The sequence below is a fragment of the Anas acuta genome, chromosome 3, assembly GCF_963932015.1.
Source record: "Anas acuta chromosome 3, bAnaAcu1.1, whole genome shotgun sequence".
Taxonomy (NCBI): domain Eukaryota; kingdom Metazoa; phylum Chordata; class Aves; order Anseriformes; family Anatidae; genus Anas; species Anas acuta.
This window is the reverse complement of record NC_088981.1, coordinates 34,785,168-34,804,903: the sequence shown is the minus strand read 5'-3', so window position 1 is coordinate 34,804,903 and position 19,736 is coordinate 34,785,168. Positions and strand designations below refer to the sequence as shown.

General features: G+C 41.9%; 1 protein-coding gene across 7 annotated transcripts in view; it reads right to left on the bottom strand.

The window, feature by feature from the left end:
* DAAM2 (dishevelled associated activator of morphogenesis 2) overlaps positions 1 to 19,736 on the bottom strand; it is a 197,074-nt gene that overhangs the window by 159,948 nt on the left and 17,390 nt on the right. For 2 of the 7 annotated variants that reach the window (XM_068676593.1, XM_068676597.1), the window contains exon 1: positions 12,416 to 12,727. The exons of the other annotated variants lie outside the window; for them this stretch is intronic. The gene's annotated coding sequence lies outside the window, so the exon portion shown is untranslated. Of the gene's footprint in view, positions 1 to 12,415; positions 12,728 to 19,736 lie in introns of those variants that run through there. 7 annotated transcript variants of the gene reach the window in all.

Genomic DNA, 19,736 nt, shown 5'->3' with positions numbered 1-19,736 from the left:
AATAGTTAGAGCAAAGTCAGTGGCAAAGCTCTACAGTATGTCCGTAAAACCAGATTTTGGCCAGCTTTGTTTGACCTACAGTTTTTTCCTTACCCACCATGAGTGGACCCAGACCATTTCCCATCAAACTCAGTTGTGTTTCAGAGGAATAATCTCTTGAGAGTACATGCTAAATAAAGTCCTGCATAAGATCCACCAGGAGAGTTTTCCTGCCTCCACACCTGCCAACAGCTATGGTCATCCTGACCCCACACTTGACACTGACTACTGCCAGCCAGTCAAAGGAAATCCTGCTTTTTACATTAGAAACACATTAAATACCTTTGGTGCTGTTACTACAAAGGGTGTCTGAACTGACCAAGCAGGCAGCTGTGCACAAAGCTTCTGTGAATAAATCTGAAGCACACAATGACAAAAGACAGTAAGTAGGGCATGGACAAAAACAGTTCAGCAGGAGACCCATATTCAGAATGGAAAGATAGCCCACTGGACTGAAAGACAAAAATCACCTGCAAACTAAATCTCAGGCTGCTAATATCAGAAAGCCAAAGAAGCTCATCTAAAAACAATGTTACTAAAAACATCACTGAAACTGAAAGTCTTTTTAACAATTAAACTTTCCCAATACACACTTTTGATTGCTTACCTAGCCTTTTAATTGATCTTGATACGGAGAATGAAGATGCTGTTCTTTTAAAACAACCCATCAAATTCTTCTTCAGGCTACATCAAGACAATGTATTAAAAGATAGAAAGGAAAAAAAAAGTCTTTCATTATATGGCAATCTCATCAATTAAAATCTATGTGCTTTCTGCTCAGACTAGACTACACTTTCTTCTCATGTCACTGGTTAAACTGCCTATCACATAGATTTTAAAGACTTTTCCCTTTCCCCAGCATTAGTGCTATCATATGCCCAGGAGATTTTAGGCATGTCTTTTTCCTGAAAACGCTGCCTTGCTGGAACAAGACAGTTTTGGTCATTTGCCTTGGCCTTTTGGATGAATGGCAACCATGAGCTGTGGACAAAGAACTGAGCTGCATGTGCAACTGCTCCTTATACAGAGTATCACAGATGTACATACTTACTAAGAAAGTAAAGAAAACACAGGAGGAATGTCCAGCATCAGGCCCTCAAAGATTTAACCCATTAAAGTGAATTCAATATCACATTTGCCTGGGAGGGTGGAAGACAATACCAAAGCAAGGAATTTTCTCATTCTTGGAAGTTGAATCCAGTAATTTGTTTCCTTCTATGGCCATTACATAGCCTTTTAAAAGCATGTTTATTTCTGGCTCTGCCTGTCCTGTGTGAACCTTCTACCCAGGATCTTGGAGGGAGAAAATGCAACTAATCCTGACCAAGGACCTCTAGCAAAAATCTCCAGCAGGATTCAGAGCACAACCACTGTCATGACCATCTACTTCAGTTTCTGTACAGCAAGTGAAGAGTTGAAAAGAAGAGAACAATGAGGGACTGTCAACTGATGCTTGATTAGAGCCCCTAGAAAGCTGCCCCACACTTCTGGTCGTGGATAAGACCATGACACGGCAGGTATCTGAAGAGACTGTGGCCAAATGGAAAATGCTGTGCCAGAGCAGGTACATCTCGAAGTGACCGTGGCTGTGGATAAATCCTTGCAGCACGTATACCTCTGAAGAGGCTGTGGCCAATGGACAAGCCCAGGCTGGAGCAGGGGCAAGGGGAAGAGTTCATTGCAGTGTTAAGCCCTATGGCTTGGTCCAAAATGACAAGAGGTAGAGATTGTAATGGATATGTCTGTATGCTATTGTACCCCATGATCTGAGTTGCATGTTCTAGGAAGTAATATAGCAGGAACCACTCAAACCAACAGAGGAAAAGCCTCACAAGACGCAGGCAAGTACAGCAGTGACCCAACCTGAGCTGCCTTTGGCATCCAAAAACTCCATGAATAACACCACTTCTCCTGACCTGAGCAACCACTCTAAAAGACAGAAGCTAAGTCATAAACTAACAGAACACAGTGCATAGTTTATGAACATTTTATGGACATTTCACAGGGATGGTGCACAGACTAAGGGAATGGTATCTGTGTATTAATCAAAAGGCTGTAATTAATGAGGATATGTTGGAAAGTGTGGTATCTGAGCATGACATAAATGGTACATAGTAAAGTATGGATTCTGTCATGGTCTTGTCTGGTATAATTTTCTTTGTAGAGGCGTATATGATGCCGTGTTTTGGATTTTTGATGAGAACAGAGGTGATACCACACCAATGTATGAGTTGTTGCAGAGTAGTACTTGCACAGAGCCAAGGCCTTTCTTGCTCCTTGTGCTGCCCTGCCAGCGGACAGGCTGGGGCTGCACAGCCGACAGGTGACCCGAACCGACTAAAGGGGTGTCACACACCACGTGCCATTGTGCCTAGCAATAAAATCTGGGGTAAAGAGAACAGAAGGAGGGTGATATTCAGAGTGATGGCATCTGTCTTCCCAAGAAACCATGATGCATGCTGAGCCCTGCTGTCCTGGATGTGGCTGAACACCTGCCTGCCAATGGGAAGTGGTGAATGGATTCCTTCTTTGGCTTTACTTGCACATGCACCTTTTGCTTTACCCGGTAAGCTGTCTTTATCTCAACCCATGAGTTCTCGCACTTGTACTTTTCCAATTCTCTTCGCCATCCCACCTGGGGAGAGCGAGTAAGCAGCTGTGTGGTACTGAGCTGCCTGCCAGGGCTAAACCACAACAGTGTTTTAGGGACTCTCAGGAACCTTGTGATGCCATTGAGCAGGAGTAACTGTCCAGTGCCCAGAAAATCAAGCTGCAAGTGAACATATCAAGGTCATAGCAAACCATGCTCAGCTCTCTCTCCTCTCCATGCTTGCCCCTCGACTGCAGTATAGCGTGGGATCCTGACAGCAGGAGGTTCCCACTGCAGGCCTTTGGCTTCAGCTCTCCGTTGGCCCCAGGACTCTCTGCTCTTCTCAGGGACTCTCCATGCACTCTGAAGAAGAAAGATTCCAGGCATTCATCTGGGGCTCTGGGAGTCACTTGCCTCATTCCTTCTGAGGAAACGGCTGGAAATGTGCCCTCAAAGACTCATTTGTGAACTGCATTCCCTTCAAAACTGTTATCAGCTTGTTCATTTCAAACAGATTTTTGCAAAGGGATAGGAGAGTTGGGATGGATGAAAGAACTGCATCAGTGCTTTTGCCTATCCCAGGCATATTCTTCTCAGACCCAAGTCACTCTTCATAAAATCCATAGTGAAAGCTCTTTTCAAAGATGCAGGCCACTTTGTCCTTCTCTCCATCTCCTCCTCCTGATCCCAGAGTTAACATATTCTCTGCCTACCAAGTAAAACATGAACGGCCACCTTCTCCTGCTTCTGCATATCTGAGAACTGACCAGAAAGACCAAAGAGCTCCCAGAACTGTAGAATTTGTCAAACCAAGGCACAATGACACTGATAATAATGCACATTGCAATAAGAAGCACAATAGTAATTATGTTCACTTTTTCAGGAAAAACAGAGAATGAGAGAAAGTCAAGAATGCTCTCAGATCACAGGAGGATTGTTATAAAAGTGAAGAGCTATTAAAGTTAGAGACCAACACTGGCACAAAACCAAATGGGCATGAACTGGCCATGAACAAATTTAGTTTTGAAATTAGAAGCAGATTTCTAAAAACCAGAGGAGTGAGGTTCTTGAATGGTTTCCCAATAGGAAACAACAGGAGCAAAAGCCATTTCGTTTTCAGACAGAGACTGATAATTTACAAAGGGAATCCTGCAACTTAATTTTCTGCAATTACAGAAAGCTGTACTCCATGACTCAGGTCTCTTTCAGTCTTGTATATCTCATCCTCAGCTGAGCCAAGGAAGGAAAAAATAATAATAAAATCCAGAGCTGAGGTGCAATAGAACCATAATATTACCAGGGCAGTTAGTACAAGGGTAAGTCTACTTTCTTTATTAAGCATATTTATGGTTTTTTGTTTGTTTTTCTTTGTTTTTTGAGCAGAATGCATTCACCTCTAGGGACTTCAGTATTTTCAGGTAAAAATTTGGATCATAAGGGAAGATTGAATAAGGACTGAAGTTCTGTAATATCTATGACCACCAGCAAAAAACAGCACGGAAGCAAAACCTCCCATCTATCCTGCTAACATTTGACTAGACTGTGAGAAGTCATCTTCACAGACCTGTATCCAGGGATTACAGCTGTCAAAGGAACTGTATAAAGGGGTAGATAAGTGAGAACCTTAAAACGGCAACTGATTCAGGAAGAATCTGAGTAAAACAAAAAAAGTCTTACAGTTGCAAAATGTACAAATGGGTACAGAAATGATGTCTTCTTCCAGACTTGCCTGAAATCTTACTGGAAAGAAGTCTCTGCAACCATTAAAGAAAGTCAGCAGGGAGAAATCTTTTCACATTGTATTTCTCTATTGAAAAACCCAGGATAATACCCCCCTTTTCTGCACACAGAAGAAAAAGCAAAGTACACAAAGCTGAGAAAGCATGAAAAATACAGTACTGTAACATAAGAAGTCATCTGTGAACTCTCCCGTAGCACATCAAACATGAGGTATTCATTCATTCTCACAAATGGAGTCAGTGTTGATCTATAAGCTGCAGCTCTGTATTACACATTTCAGTTTCATGCGTTTAAGCCAGACAAACATTCCCAGGGGATTGAAAGAACCCGCTACAGTGAGTTGTGGTTCTATTTCGGATCATATCGCAGCATAACAAATCACAGTTTCAGACACTGGGATAAGGGGCTCAATAAACCAAGTAGCATGATAACTTCATGTATATCCCTTCCACACACATAGCCATGTGTGGAATCAAATCCACCTAAGGCCCTTCAAACTGTACAGCCACAATGCAATGATCAGTCTCATACTGACATACATCCATACAGCATTATTCATCCCAACATATATTCTTGTATACACATTGTCTTACAGCAGTAGTTATCTAGCCCTCTCCACACGTAGCAAACCTCTTTACCAGATCTGACCTCTGCTGTTTGAGGAAACAGAAAAGGACATGATTCTTTTCAATGCAGAAAGTTCTTCTGACACTGCTGGTTTGTTCCAGTGGATTTTTAACTGTTATCCATAGGAAGTAATCCTCAAAAGCAGCATCACTAGAGCTACCTGGTAACTCAGCAGTTCCCCGTGACTGCTGTCCTGCAAGAAATCTGAGTGCTGAGAATGATGCACTGGTCTGTTGTTGGTCTAGCATATTTTTAGTCAGAATGGTTTGCAAATTTAGTCTTCAGCAAAATCAGTAACTTCACGGCTGGATTGGAAAAACAGCTATGTTGCAAGTACCCTGTACTGGAACTTAAACCTACTGATCTTTGCTCCGGTTCCCAGAGAATTAAGATTACAACATAAAAGGTCATAAACATTTGTCTCTCTTAGTAAAGATCTGATCTGTACAGGTTGCTGTGAGATCTTTTCATAGTACGGAAGGACTCCTGCTAACCCACTGAGTAAAGACAAGAGGTGAGACTTCCAAGAGAGTTCAAATATTGCTCAGGTAGAAGTAGCTTTTCATACATTTTCATAGACTTTTGCACATTAGATGTGTGATGAATCATGTCATTTGGTTGCCTTCTCAGGATGACAACCTGAAAATGTAACTGAGCTATTCGGACTATCTGGGCCTTAGGACATGAAGAAGGTCAAAGTGGCAAGCAGGAGGATAGGTCTCCAAATCCTGAGAGTCACACTTCTTGTTCTCTCTATATTTACTGCTGCGCTCAAAGTCAAAACTCTGCAGCAGTTGCCTTCTTTCCACTTAATTAAGGTGTCTTGAAAAGATAAATGAAACAGACAAAAAGAACCTGTCTGAAGTAAATTTTCATTTTTCCATTTTAATTTCACCTATGAGGAATACACAAGTCAGCCACCTTAGGCACGACACTGAATGGACAGCAAAAGCATACTATTGACTAGAGCTTATTTGGGGGTATTTTCTTAAGAGGAAAAATGTTCAAAATGAGTAAATCTTTGAAGAGCTTCCAACCCAAACACTGCACAGTATTAGGCAATGAAAGACCAGTTAGCAAAATGAGCACGAAACAGGAAGTTGGAACTACCTGGCCAAGTTTCACTCTGTAACCTGAATTAAGTGTAATTAAAAAATAACCAGCACAAAGAGTGAAAAACAGCTTCCAGTAAAGAAAAATAGGCTTTTATGACCAAGTACTCTATCAACAGATTTTTTTTTTCCTCCAGAGGATATGATTAAAGGGCAATTACTGTCTAAAGGTCAGGAAAAAAAAAGAAGGGAACAAGACATATATATACACTTGAAAATACAACGTTTGTGAAATGTTTTCAAATAGTATCTTTTTTTAGTACAACATCCTGCCAAAAGTTTAGTCTGTGCTAAAATTATTACACATCGTTCTAGGTATTACCACAACCTCTGCACCACAGTCACACGTACTGCCTCTATCCCACCTTCAAGCCTGAAAGAAAGTTATTACAGTTTGCATTCTTTGACTCGTGCATGAGCTAAATGCAAAAGCCCTAAATGCGACTTTCCCAAGGGCCTCTGGATAAGGCAAAGAATGCAGAGTCTAAAAGCACAGATTTTGTGCAATGCAAGTGGAGAACTGAAAAACCACATCAGGTGACTGAATGATTCAGAGAGTTGTGAATGGAATACAGTATGTCCTTCCTCCCGGTCACTAGCCTGAATCTGTTGTGGATAACAAGCAAAAATCATTACTGTTTAATGGCTGCCCTTGTGAAATGAATCAATCAAGGCTCTCCTGATAGCTGACTGACTTTGCCATGGTATTATTTGTCACTTGAAATAAAAAGATCACAAGGACCTTTGTTGGCATAGGAAGCCGTCCCAAAACTGAGTAGCCAGCTCCTCGCTGGCAACTGGGCAATGCAGGTTAGAGAAAATTAAGTTGAAAAGAAAGATGCTGAGCTTCAGGTTTGATCCTCTGACTGGACCAAAACACACAGCTAGAGAGCAGCACTCGGGCTGCTGACTCAGCCGTGGTCCAAGGCATCATTTGTTCTGTGGCTGAACAAAGGCACCGTGGTCTTTCAGGACTGTCACTTTAGCACCTTTCACCAGAACCAAATTACTTTTGCCTTCTTAAAATGAATACAATAGAAGTCCAACTCACTGGTGAATCTGTCAAGACTTTTTGAAATAATCTTTCAGCTTACTTGGATCTGCACTTACCAGATCGATGTGGATTCCAAGGGGTAAGGGATGCCGCAGTTCCCGGTGCACCTTTCTGTTCAAGTAAACCCAGCTTCCTGCCTTCTAGCACACAGAAATTGGGCACATTTCATCTAGTCACTGCTCAAATTGCCAGAAAAAATGTTTTGTTTGCCTACCAGTGGATAAAATTAAGCCTTCAGAATGTTTTCTTCATAAATAAATAATCACTATTTTTATGCAAACTATTTTGAAGTTTTGATTTTAGCTGGGTCTGTTTCAGAGAGGGAAGGAGAAGAAACCTGTAAACCTCTACTGTTTCACTAAGTCCTGTACCTGAAAGTATATGATAATGCAGACTGCCGTCAGAGGCACAAGCTGTCAATGCAAGAGTGAAGCACTCCTGTATGCGTGCACATACATGCACACACATACGCACAGTATTTATAAAACTGCTGCTGTAAGGGATTTGAGGTTTATTTTTTTAATTAACTGAAAATGATAACACAAGAGCTTTTCATCTGGCATGAGCTTAGGTTTCATCAGCTGCTGGAAAAGATTCCCTTGGAAAAATGCAATTACAGTGTTTCTCCCTGTACTTTTTGTGGATTTCAAAATAAACGCAGCTATATGATCATGCCAGTTAATAGACAGATGTAGGTAAAATTACAGGTCCTGATACATCTGTAAAGAGGCTGCAGAACTGGACACACAATCTGGGTAATGTATCACATTGGCTAAACCGCAGAACGCCTGGTTAAAACAATGGCTCCAGTACAGATGAGAAGCACTGGGAAGGGCAGTTGCAAGGAGTGCCCTTAGTCTCCCTGCTGCACCTCATTATTGCATTGTACACCATGTGGCACAAAGGACAATGCCTTATTTGATGATCCTGCTGCCCATCCACATTTCTCACCCTGCTAAAGATCTCAAGTAGAGAAATGCATGAGAGCAGGAATCTAAAAATGATATGGATGAAGGCTTCAGAATAAACTGATCTCACTCCATGCTCTACTTGAAAAGTCAGCAGTTCTGCTGTAAATCAGATTACGCCCCCCAAAAAAGGAGGATTTGACGAGAAGGTAAGCTTAGTATAAAACTTACACTTTCCAATGAAGACACTGAAAAGCACAGCATGTTCTAAATAACAGCACTGCCAGCTGCCACTTTGGATTTTTTTTCTCATATGGAACCTTACAAACCATGGCCTCTTGAAATTATCTGATTATACAATAGGAAGGAGGATCTTAGCAGGGCCTTTTTTGGTCCCTAGGAATCTAGAAATTCCCACTTCTTTTCCCCATTTCATCCTCCAGAAGACATCAGCTTGATACATGCTTTTGCTAAGTGCTCAGAAGATTATTTCATGGCTTTCAGGGTGTAGCAAAGAGAACAAAAGGGATTTCGCCATTGCTTTGATTTACTGGCTGGCAAGGTCAGTGCAGTATTTAAATGTGATTATTTAATCATATATTATGTCACTATCGTGTTTTTGCAAGTATAATTAAACTGGTAGAAAGCCTAAAAGTGTTTGAAAGTCTTCTTGTTCATTATTTTTGACATTTAAGAAATAATCTCTCAATAATGGATTGAGATTGAACAGAGTGAAATTTTCCAAGGACTCTGACGAATCTGGTTAAGAAGAAAAGAATTTTGGAGCTACAGATAAAAACAAAAGAACAGCTCAGTCATCAACTGTTTCAGACACAAGATGACAGCTGTACGTATGTGAAGATGGAAAGAAATTAATTCCTTAGAGGACGTTTGTACATATAAGCATTGCTGACCTGATGGAGTCTGGAAAGGCTGCGACTAGCTGCACTCTGGTCTCTACTCCATTGCAGTTATTCTTTAGGGAACACATTCCTGCAGTAATTCCTTTCCATCTCCACCTTCAGAGCCATTAAATCTTATTTATTTTCCTTCACCAATTCCAAATGATTACAAAAGTAAAGACAGGCAAACAAATCACAGATGAAACCAACCTCTATCACTATCCAGTTTAAAAAATTATCTGTGAAATCTGTTATCAGAGAACAAGGCAGGTTACTATGCTGTCAGCACAGTGAGTCTTTGGCATGCAACTGAGGTTTCAAGTTGTGAGCTTGCTTCTGTTATATAAAGCAAAAGGAAGTTCTACCTACAATGGAGAATAAGGCCAGATCCGGCTTAGCTACAAGAGCATCAGAAACCTTCACAACCTGCGGTAATGTACTGCTCTACAAGAACAAGAAACATTCTTAGAAAAAGGATTTTACAGTAAGCTTCATTAATTAGACTATGATAATGTGCTCAGTGCTGAATGAACAAGAAAACCTGCAAAACAATGACCCAAACTAGTAACATTAGAAACTGAACTGTCAGCAGTTTGTTAAGTAACCATGAGTCTTGCTTTGGCTAGACTCACTCAGCAAAGTTAGTGTCAACGTAAGCAAGTAGTAGACAAGCACTCCAATGGCAGGCACAGAATTCACAGCAGTCACAACCAACATTGTAAGAATCTACTGGTGGGTAAAAACAGCAGTCTCTACTGAAAAAAGCTGTTCAAGGAATCTCTTTAATTTGGCATAGATATAGGTGCTGGTGGGTTGTCACACTTTAAATATCACACACATGTCATTTTAAGCTAATGTTTTGAAGACTCTGGAGGAGTTAACTGCATGACCCCAGCATCAGCCACTGACAGACTTACAGTATGGGCTCTCTGGTACAAAGTAACTCAAAGAAAAACACTCAGGAGCAAAATAAAATACATCCTAAAGTGAATTTCCTAAGAGCACAGTAAAAAACAGGACCAGTCACATCAAACTGTCTCCTCCATGTATAAAACACAGATTTTAATTTCAGATATAAGCAAGTAGGAAAATGGTACTTAGAACTGAAATCAGTTGGAGTAACATATCAAAGTGATCTTGACCAATGGAATAGAGGGGAGATGCAACTGATAAGAGCTTAGCTGAATATCAATGGCTGTGGAGATGACATGCTTTCAATTAATAAATTAGCCTCCTACCAAGAGAAGCATCTGTTAGGGTCAAATGCCTCAGGAAGCCTGTTAGCTTTATGCATCCTCAGTAAACTTGCTCCACTGCCAAGGGTTGCACCATATTCTCCACAATACAAGGGGGACATCTGAGTAATCCTATCACGTAGTTTGCAGGAAGGGAATGGGAAAAGAAAAGATTCTTCAACAAGTTACTGAAGCTGCAGGCTGAGATCTCTGAACTAGTAGGCACCAGTGAGATGAGCTGAAGAGGGAAATCCTTCCCTTGATCCAGTAAATCATCTCAAAGGACCATTCAGACATGGGTGTTTAATGAACAAGTGTAAAGAAATTGCTTTTTTTCCTTATGAAATTCTAATATCTCAAGGATGCATGGACTCACAGTAACTGTTTAACAGTCTCTTGCAGTTAAGAAAGTTGACTTTGCTCTCATACTCCACTGAATCAGCAGATGCAGTAGCAGTCTGAACTCCTCAATGAGGTGCAATAATTGTGAGTCTAAATGACTGGAGTCCATACGGTCATTCAGTTCTTTTAATCTGCTTTGCCCAGCATGCCTCACATTAGGGACTCAAAACGTGCAAATCTTTCCATTCCGCTGCAAGTGATTTTTAAGTAACAGGAATAAAGCCAGACAGAAACACCTTGTTCAAGGCACAGCCAAAGCCCCAGGACATAACAGAAACATCAAGTTCAAATAGATGGTGCATGAGACAGGAACTTGATGGCTCTGGTCCTTCTCTATTCACAGTAGAACTACATTGGTTAAAATAAATAACTTTATTCCTTTCAAAGCCTTTGATTCAAGGAAACACAAATTCCTAGTTCACAAAGCAGCAGAGTGTCATTATACTCATCTAGCCGTGCATACGCAAGTATCATACCCAACAGTGTGGTTAGTCTACTACTGTATTCTCTAATTCTTCTTCTCTATATACAGAGAGGATATAGCACAGTTATTTGCCTCTTGTCCCAGTAGCAGGACCAGGATTTCTATGAAGAACGCTTATGCCAGCCTGAACACGTGCCTTCTCCTTTCCCCAAACTACCTGACAATAAGAGGTTTGGTGACTGGGGTTAAAAGGTCTTAATGCTCAGTTTTTAGGTCTCCAACTTCTGCAGCAAGTTTGTGCTAGACATAAAGGATGTCTCTGCATCAGATGCCTAATTCCAGCCTGCAGTTTGAGTAACACTGAGTGAGAGTTCTTCCTTATACCCTACATCAGTAGAAAAATGACATTTATGTCAAGAGACTCTACGCTTTTCCTCTCCTTCTCAACCAGGCTGACCCCACAACACCTTCCAGAAAAGATAACAGGAACATTATTCAAATTATAATTTCTGAACCTGATCTGATCATCAGAATTTATATTTTTCTTTATAAGTCAGATTATCACTTTAAAAACAAAGAAACAAAAACTCTTAAGAGAACAAAATTGAAACCACTGACTGCTCTGATTGAATGTTATATGCTGTAATTTTCTGCATGCGTGAAAAATTTCTGTTTTAATTGTTTAAACCACTTTATCTCTGCTTGATTTTTCACGAGTTTTACCAGCTCCCTGGTTTCTTCAAGGTTATGCCAGATGCAGCAACAGCGCCCTCTGTCCAATGCCGAGAAAAATGCATTTAATGCCTCTTCTTTTCCAGAGCTGCCAATGTATTTAGTTAAATCTAAACATACGCATGCAACATTTGCTCAGCAGTCCTTCTGCATCCAGATTTCCACCGATAACGCGTTTTTTAAAAGGATTCTTATCCCTGCCGCACGCACCTGACCGCGTTTTAGAAGCGTTTAACATCATATTTGCTTTTACTCTGGAAAAGTAAATGACAAGCCCCTTCAAGCTTCGTGGAAGTCTTTCTTTCAAATCTCCCTCTTTAATCATCTCCACGAGAAAAGCCAATTGCGACTCTTCCCAGCTTTCTTCCCCCCCGTGCAAAAAACACTTGCCGGTTTCCCCTTCCCCACTCGTGTAGCAAAGCGTCAACACGAAAAGAGGATTGCAAACCAGGAGAGCAAACAGTGACAAATGCTCAAAGATTTTTTTTTTTTTACACTTTTGTTTTGCCTCCATGTTTTCCCAGCTGCTCCGCTCAGAAGTCGATTTAAAAAAAAAAAAAAAAAAAAAAGCGGCCTGCTAAAAGCATTACAAATGAAGAGACTGGAAAACTGCAGCCCGGAGAGGAGGATGTGACTTGCGTTTGACTTACCGATTTCATCCAGCTGTGGATTTTCCTGCTCGCTTTTTACAGCCGCTGAGCTCAGCGCTCAGGCACGTCCATCCCGCGTCCGGGAGCCAGGCGGGAGCGCTCAGCTCCTCGCCGCTGGATGCTGCTGAGGGAGCGAGCGGGGCCGCGGCGGCGGCTGCTGCTGCTGCTGCGTGCGCTCGCTCGGACCCAGCCCGAGAGGAACTGCTCCCCGGAGCCGGAGCCAGCCCCGAGCCGGCCCCAGCCCCGCTGCAGGGCTGCGGGAGGCAGGAGGCAGGGCCTGCCCCTGCTACCGCGCTGCGCCTTCTTAAAGGGGCCCGCTCCGCACGCCGGCTGCGCGCCCGGGGCGGCAGCCTCGCAGCTCCCGGAGAAGGTTTCGGGCGCTGCCGTGTGGCCGTGGCCCGCCTGCTTCCCTTCCCTTCCCTTCCCTTCCCTTCCCTTCCCTTCCCTTCCCTTCCCTTCCCTTCCCTTCCCTTCCCTTCCCTTCCCTTCCCTTCCCTTCCCTTCCCTTCCCTTCCCTTCCCTTCCCTTCCCTTCCCTTCCCTTCCCTTCCCTTCCCTTCCCTTCCCTTCCCTCTCAGGAGTTTCACACCTCCACTCTCACCGTGCGCACCCCTGGCCACATCCCCACGTTTGGTCCCTAAGTGATTTCATCCCCTGTAGTGGAGAGGATGCAGCTTGGCTGTTAAAGCCCTGCTTTCCCAGTTTTTCCTCCTTGGTCACTCTTCAGAGAGCTTTAAGGCAGTGTAACCCGCTGCTCCCAGCCTCATTTCTGTTTTCTGACTTCACTTTCAACCGCACCTGATATTAACAGCTAGATTAATACAGGGATTTTTCTGCCCATGTGTGCTGCCGTCTGTAGTGGGAGAAGCCGCATTCTCTGTGAGACAGGAACGCTGAAGTTCAGAGACAGTAACACCATCTGCAAAATCTCTCTGTAACCCGTGGAAATATATGGTTTGCTCTCCGTATGTGTAAGCCATTTGTTTTCATTACAATAACCAAGCTCTCATGCTGACAACACACATCAACACAGCGCAAGGCGAAGTCATATACATACAAATATGTACGGGTGTAACGGTGCAACTGAAAAAGGCAGAGTTACCTGGAAAAATCCCCCTTCAGGTCAGCAGGCCAAACCAAATGAGATGAAGCTGAATCACCCCCATCCTGCCCCTTCTGCCCTTACATCCACCAAGCACAGAGAGCACATGAAGGGTACATATTGGATATAACAGCCTGACATGGTGCCTTTCTGTTCTTTGACCCTATGGTGAAAGGAGGTGGGTGCTAAACAAAGGGAGAATCCAGCCTTTTCAGTGCCAATGGTCCCTCACAAACAGGCTCAGTAGGTATCCGCTAACTACTGGCATGTACACCTTCTGCCCTGTAAGCAAAGTAGCCGCTTAGCCACGCTGCTAAATTATAATCTTCAGCATTAATAGCCTTGTATTAAACCACAGGGACCCATCAGCGTTCCTCTAGCATGAGCTGTGCTATGCTCCTGCCTTTCTCAGCGTAAAGCTTGGGAAAGTTTTACATGATTTACACATGCAAATCAGATGTGATGCACAGCAGATGAGATCTGATGACTGTCAGAGCCCCCTTCCACTCACATTTCCATTGGTCTATTAATCCCCAGTTTGCATTCACAGCTCTGCCCACTGCTTCCTTCATCTCATCCTCTAAGTCCTGCCCCTGCACTCCTCTTCCCCCTTCTGCATGACATTGGTTCTTCTGTAGAGAAGTAGAGACCTTCTCCCTTCCCTTGCCAGTGCTGTCTATCTGGCTTTGTCTCCCACTTTCTCCCCCATCTCCTCAGTTTCTCATAGGAAGAGGAAAGAAGAGCTGAGAGGAGAGGCAGAACTGATTTCTTCTCTTGCTGTCCCTGTGTTGTCCCCTTCGAACAGCAAAGGACCTGGAGCCAGAGCGCTGTACCCAGCTGGGAACGAACCTGCAGCAGCAGGCCAAGGGACAAAGGCTAGATGGGTTCACATTACCAGCACAACCTCACTTAGAGCACTCTGCCATTTATTATGATACAGCGTAGTGAGATAAATGGCCTTTGTCTTGATCATTAGTTAAAAGTTAACAAAACTCTCATCTTTAAGGCAAAGCTCATGCTCCAGTTGATATTTCAGCTAAGGTTAGGCCAATATGTTCAAAACAGCTAGGCAGTCTGCCTACAAGAAGGCAGTTAGCTGCTGCAGCAGATGGGGATCTGAATGGCAAAAAAATGATGATGGAGAGAAACTGGGCCTTGGGGGGAGTGAAAGCGGTGCTCTATCACTCTGCACACACGAAACAGGAACGTGCAAAACACCAGAAAGCACCCAGCAGGAAACAGGCGTGTGCCATTGGACTAGAATGATCGAACCACTATAAATGTTAAGATAAATTAAGAATATCTGCTATTCCTTACATATGTTGTTCCTTAGAGTCCTTATAAACCCATGCGAAAGCCGTTCCCCCTCTCTCACCGCAGCATCTGGATGTTCCATTGACAGAGCATTGTCTAATGGTTACAGCACAACTCCTGGTTTCTATTACTGGCTGCAGGAGAAACGTGTGGTATATTAAATAAAATAAAGGACACAGCATTCAGATCCTGCTGCACGCTTCGATATTCAGTCAGAACTACATTCAACTAGATAAATCATTGATCCTTTCTGTGACTGCTTCCCCAAAACAGAAAAGTACATTAAACTGGGGTGTTATATAATTCAGTACTTGTATTAATAACAGCCCAGGATGAAGGCTGCTGGAGAAGCCAGCTTTTTTATTAGTACAGACTGAACTGCAGATACCTCAGTGAAAGCTGAAATGTGTTGTAGTTTGCAAAAATGTTTAATTCTGCAGAGTAATCCCCTTGCACAAGAGGTGACCTTCAATAGTAAGTATTTTGGTGTGTTCAGCTTACAGGGGACAAATTAAGAAGCTACCAAGCAAGAAAACTGACATTGCTCTTTCTGAGCAGCATATGACATAGTTTCTATGTCCCAGGACTGCACAAATGTACTTACACAGGCAGTTCCTCTAGAATTTAGGAATAAAACCATCAAAGCATTTTTAGGCTCTGACCATCAAAGTGAGAAACAAAAGCTATAGTATTATTTATGGAGAGTGACAGACTCCATGGATGAAGCCCACGAAGTACTGGCCCCACTGACAACACCAAACCAAAGACTTTCCCCCAGTTTCTTACTTTCTCGTGTTTTATTTATTTATTTATTTATTTATTGCTCCCTTGTGTGAAAAATACCAGTCCCAAACTGCAGACATTCAGCCCTCAAAAACTCACATCTAATTGCTCTGAACTGGAAGAAGCAAATGGGTCAAACATCTATATAGATTTAAACAGAGCCCTTTGGGGGCCCTGAAAGGAATGAAAAGACAAGGGTAAAGGGACATCCCAAACAAAAGAGATGATGTGCTGCTCAAAAACAGATTCCTTGTAGAATGCAGAAGCAAAAGCTTCTGTAAGATGTCACTCCACCTCTGGAAATCTAAATTGTTTGTCTGATTCATTGTTAACACAAAAGGACACGGGTATATTAATCTAACAACAACAGTGCCCATTGTGAGAGCAGACCCAGTGCCAGGCTGCCTGTTCCATCTGACAATGAGATTAAACACCATAGCTCTGTGAGCTCGGCTGCCTTCCATGCCTGACACCACCACCCAGTGCAGATACAGGGTCAAAGGCTTCTTCTGCTCAGTCACCACAGGCTACAGAATTAGTAGGGTTTTCACGCCCTCCCTACTACAGATGTTATTTCTGCATGTCTGCCAGTCTCTGAAATGCCACACAATATTTTGCACATCTCTTGAGTGTGCCATGCAGGGTAAATTTATTATTTTTATTTATTATTTGCTTTTATTTATTTATTTTTATTAGTAGTATGCAGTGACATAGGATGTAGCATGGGTGACGGGACACAACTACCCTAATCACAGAACCTCAGGAGATTGTCCCCTATCTCTGAGGGGCTGAAACAAGGAGTATATAGTCAGTACAATACAGACATGCATATACATTCTTTTAGATAATATAATTCTTCTAAAATTCTTTAAAACTGTTTTTATCTTTGGGTTCAAACCAGACCATCAGATCTGAGGGTTAAATTCCACACCCACTGACTTTCTGACAACTGAGGATGGGGAGTATACATACACAATTCTGGGGTATATAAATTTCAGATAAGAGCTTTTGAACCCTAACCCACGTTATTGTGTTAATCCAGAAGTTTGAGAACATGTTTTGAACTTTAAAAAAGTAGGAATCTGGACAATGCTCATCTGAAATAATAGTCATTATTAATTGAAAATTTAAAATATTAAAGACATGAGATTGCATTCCACCTGATTAATAACAATATATGTACATACATGTGTATGTGTATATTTACATATGTGCACACATGTAGATGTTTGAGTAAAACTGTGACAGAGCCTATTGCTATTTAAGTTAGCTTGCATCTGATGCATTGTATTCCTGACACTGTGGGAAACTATTTTTTCCTTGTATTCATTTTATTTCCTTTCACTTGTGTGCATATTCATTTATTTCCTTTTATTTACATCCATGGATTTGTTTAGCTGCATGGCAGGGAGGGACTCAAGAGCTTGTTCTAAGTTTTGGAAGCATTTACGGAACGTCTGATATTGTATTGACCATCACTGAATTAGCAATGACAAAGACCACTGTGTCTTGTTCCAAATAAGAACAGACATTAAAACAGCCAGAAACATAGGTGTTCTGTAGCTATGAATACACAGACCTCAGTGACCTTCAAAAAAAAAAAAGTCAAAGCAAAGTCTATGTGAAGGAACTAGTAGCTGGAAATGTACATGGTACAAAAAAAAAAAAATCAGTGAAGTGTCAAAAGTTGGGAAAGGCAAAGGCTATTTCTACTTTTTAATTTGTGACAGGATCTAGGCCATATCTCTACCTTTGGTTGACTTCTGGCTAGCACAAGACCACAGTGAAGAAGTAATTGCTGTTTTTAAATTGGCCTGCTGTCTTTGCAGTCTATAACTGATCAAGGTACATTAAGATTGATGCCAGCTTAGAACAGTTCTGGATTTTGTAAAGGACTCGTGGCTCTTGAAACAGCTGTTCAGCAGACAGGGAGCTCCAGCTAAATATGTTTTTCTTTACACTACTAGTGACGGAGCTATCACACTGCTCCTATTCTGCCTAGGAACGCTCTTCCTTCAAAAGTGACTTCAAGGTTGCCAGTTCTTCTAAGAGCTTTGTAGCACCTCAGAGGAAGTAAGCAGCTGGAGGAACAAGTCCTGGTTCCACCTGTGATGCCAGGCAGGGAACAACATTTTCTTATTGTGTATTCTTTGCAGAAGAGCAAGAGGGATTATTAGTTATGGTCAGTGCAGCTTGCTAAACTTAGATTATTCATATCCTCTGAAGTTTACATGCAAACTAATTGGCAGCACTGATCCCTTAGTAAGAAGCTGAAATCAATTAGGAAGCCAGCTGACCTTATTACAGCAATTAATTACAAATGACATTTAGTCTCAGTACTCAATGGCCAAGCTCTTTATTCTGGCTTTTGAGGCTTTGGCTGTTTTTTCTTTTTCCTCTGTTGCACCACGGCTAACCCACCCTGATTTTCCTGGACATAACTTCCATCACATAGAAGCTGCCCTAATTTGTGACACACACTTTCCTGGAGAATACTTGGCTTTCTTTACAGGAATTCCTGTATGCTTAGGAGTCCTGGAAATGGGACAAAGTTCCTACGGAAATGTGGCTCCTTACTTTTCAGCAAAGGATGCTGAGTTGCTCTCTTGGAAACCTCCTTGACTGTAATGGGTGAAGGCTGTGGAGAAGAAGGGTGTAAGCCATCTTTGTTTGACTTGGCAAGACAGTGAAGCTCACTGGGAATGAAGAGCACCCATGCTCTAGTGGGGTGCTGAATGGTATGTGTATGATTACCAGCAAGACTGAGTTGCTCTGGAGACAAAAAATACATTGCTCTCTCTGTGAAGCAGTTGACTGGGATATGAAGAGGGACACACCCAGGTTTTGCAAGGTTTAATTCCATCAGTGGCAGCTTGAGCCAGAAGATTTGGCATATGCCAAGAAAGCAGCATATATTTAACGAGGTACTGGCCTTGATTCTTTGTAAGAGGTACATACATATACTGGGCTCCTAAAAGCACTCTTTGTTCCTGAACCACTACACATGCCAGAAAACAAACTGGTCACCTCGAGGGATGCAGCTAATAGAGAATTAACTAGTTTTCCACAAGATTTCAAAGACATAAAATGCTGATGATTTAAAATTATGTGGTGTAAACATGTTCCTCTTCAATACATATTCATATACACCTAGGAAAATAAAGCTGTGAGCAAAACATCATACTTTGTTTTAGGCAACAGAATCTGAAGTTTAGCATTTGTATTTTTTTCTGTCAGCTGTTTCTGAAGTTCTAAAATTTGGGTTCTCCCCATTTAAAATATCGAAAAAAGGGCAGGATTATGCTTCTGGAGACAACTGCAGAAGACTTGCTGCTCAATTCAGCAGAAGTATGATTGAGCTTGAGCCCTGACAACTGATTCACCACTGCCTTACTACTTGATATACTCCTTTACATCCACTGAAGCATGCACCATCACCCACACAACCTCACAGTATTTTGGATCCTGTACAGTGGAAATATTACGTGAAAGAGGTTTCACACTTTTTTTTTCCTGTGATTGCTGCAAGCACTATGAAAGAAACAGAAAGGATGCTGAAAATGATGAGGTGTTAGGTATAATCAGACTTGGCACACAAACTGAATACACAAACTCTTCTTAATAGACTGAAGCTCTGAAGGATTCTAAATTGCACTCAGGAGGAAGATGCTGACATTAAGTTTTCTGCTAATTGGTGGTCACTGTAGAAGAATAGAGGAGTGAAAAAGGAAGGAAAGAGGGAAATTAGAGCATAAAATCAAGAACGTTACTAAATTACCATTTCAAATGTGCTTATTTACAAGACTTAGAAGAAAGTTAACTTATGAGAAATGCCTCCAGTTTAGATTAATTCTAATCAAAACCAGGTTATTATGTTGTCCCTCAAACTGAGTGACGGCACGACTAACACTTGTAGCATAGCCTGGATTCAAGTTCTGTTCTATTTTATTTAAATGACATGGTAAAGAGAACAGAAGGGGTAGGAGTTTACAATTTTGATGACATTAGGAGTTACATTGCTTCCAAACACACCTGGCTTGTATATAATTAGGGACAGTAAGTGTTTGCTGTAACCTTGCTCTGTGTTGAAAACCACCTTGCAATCAGTGGAAGATCCTTCTTG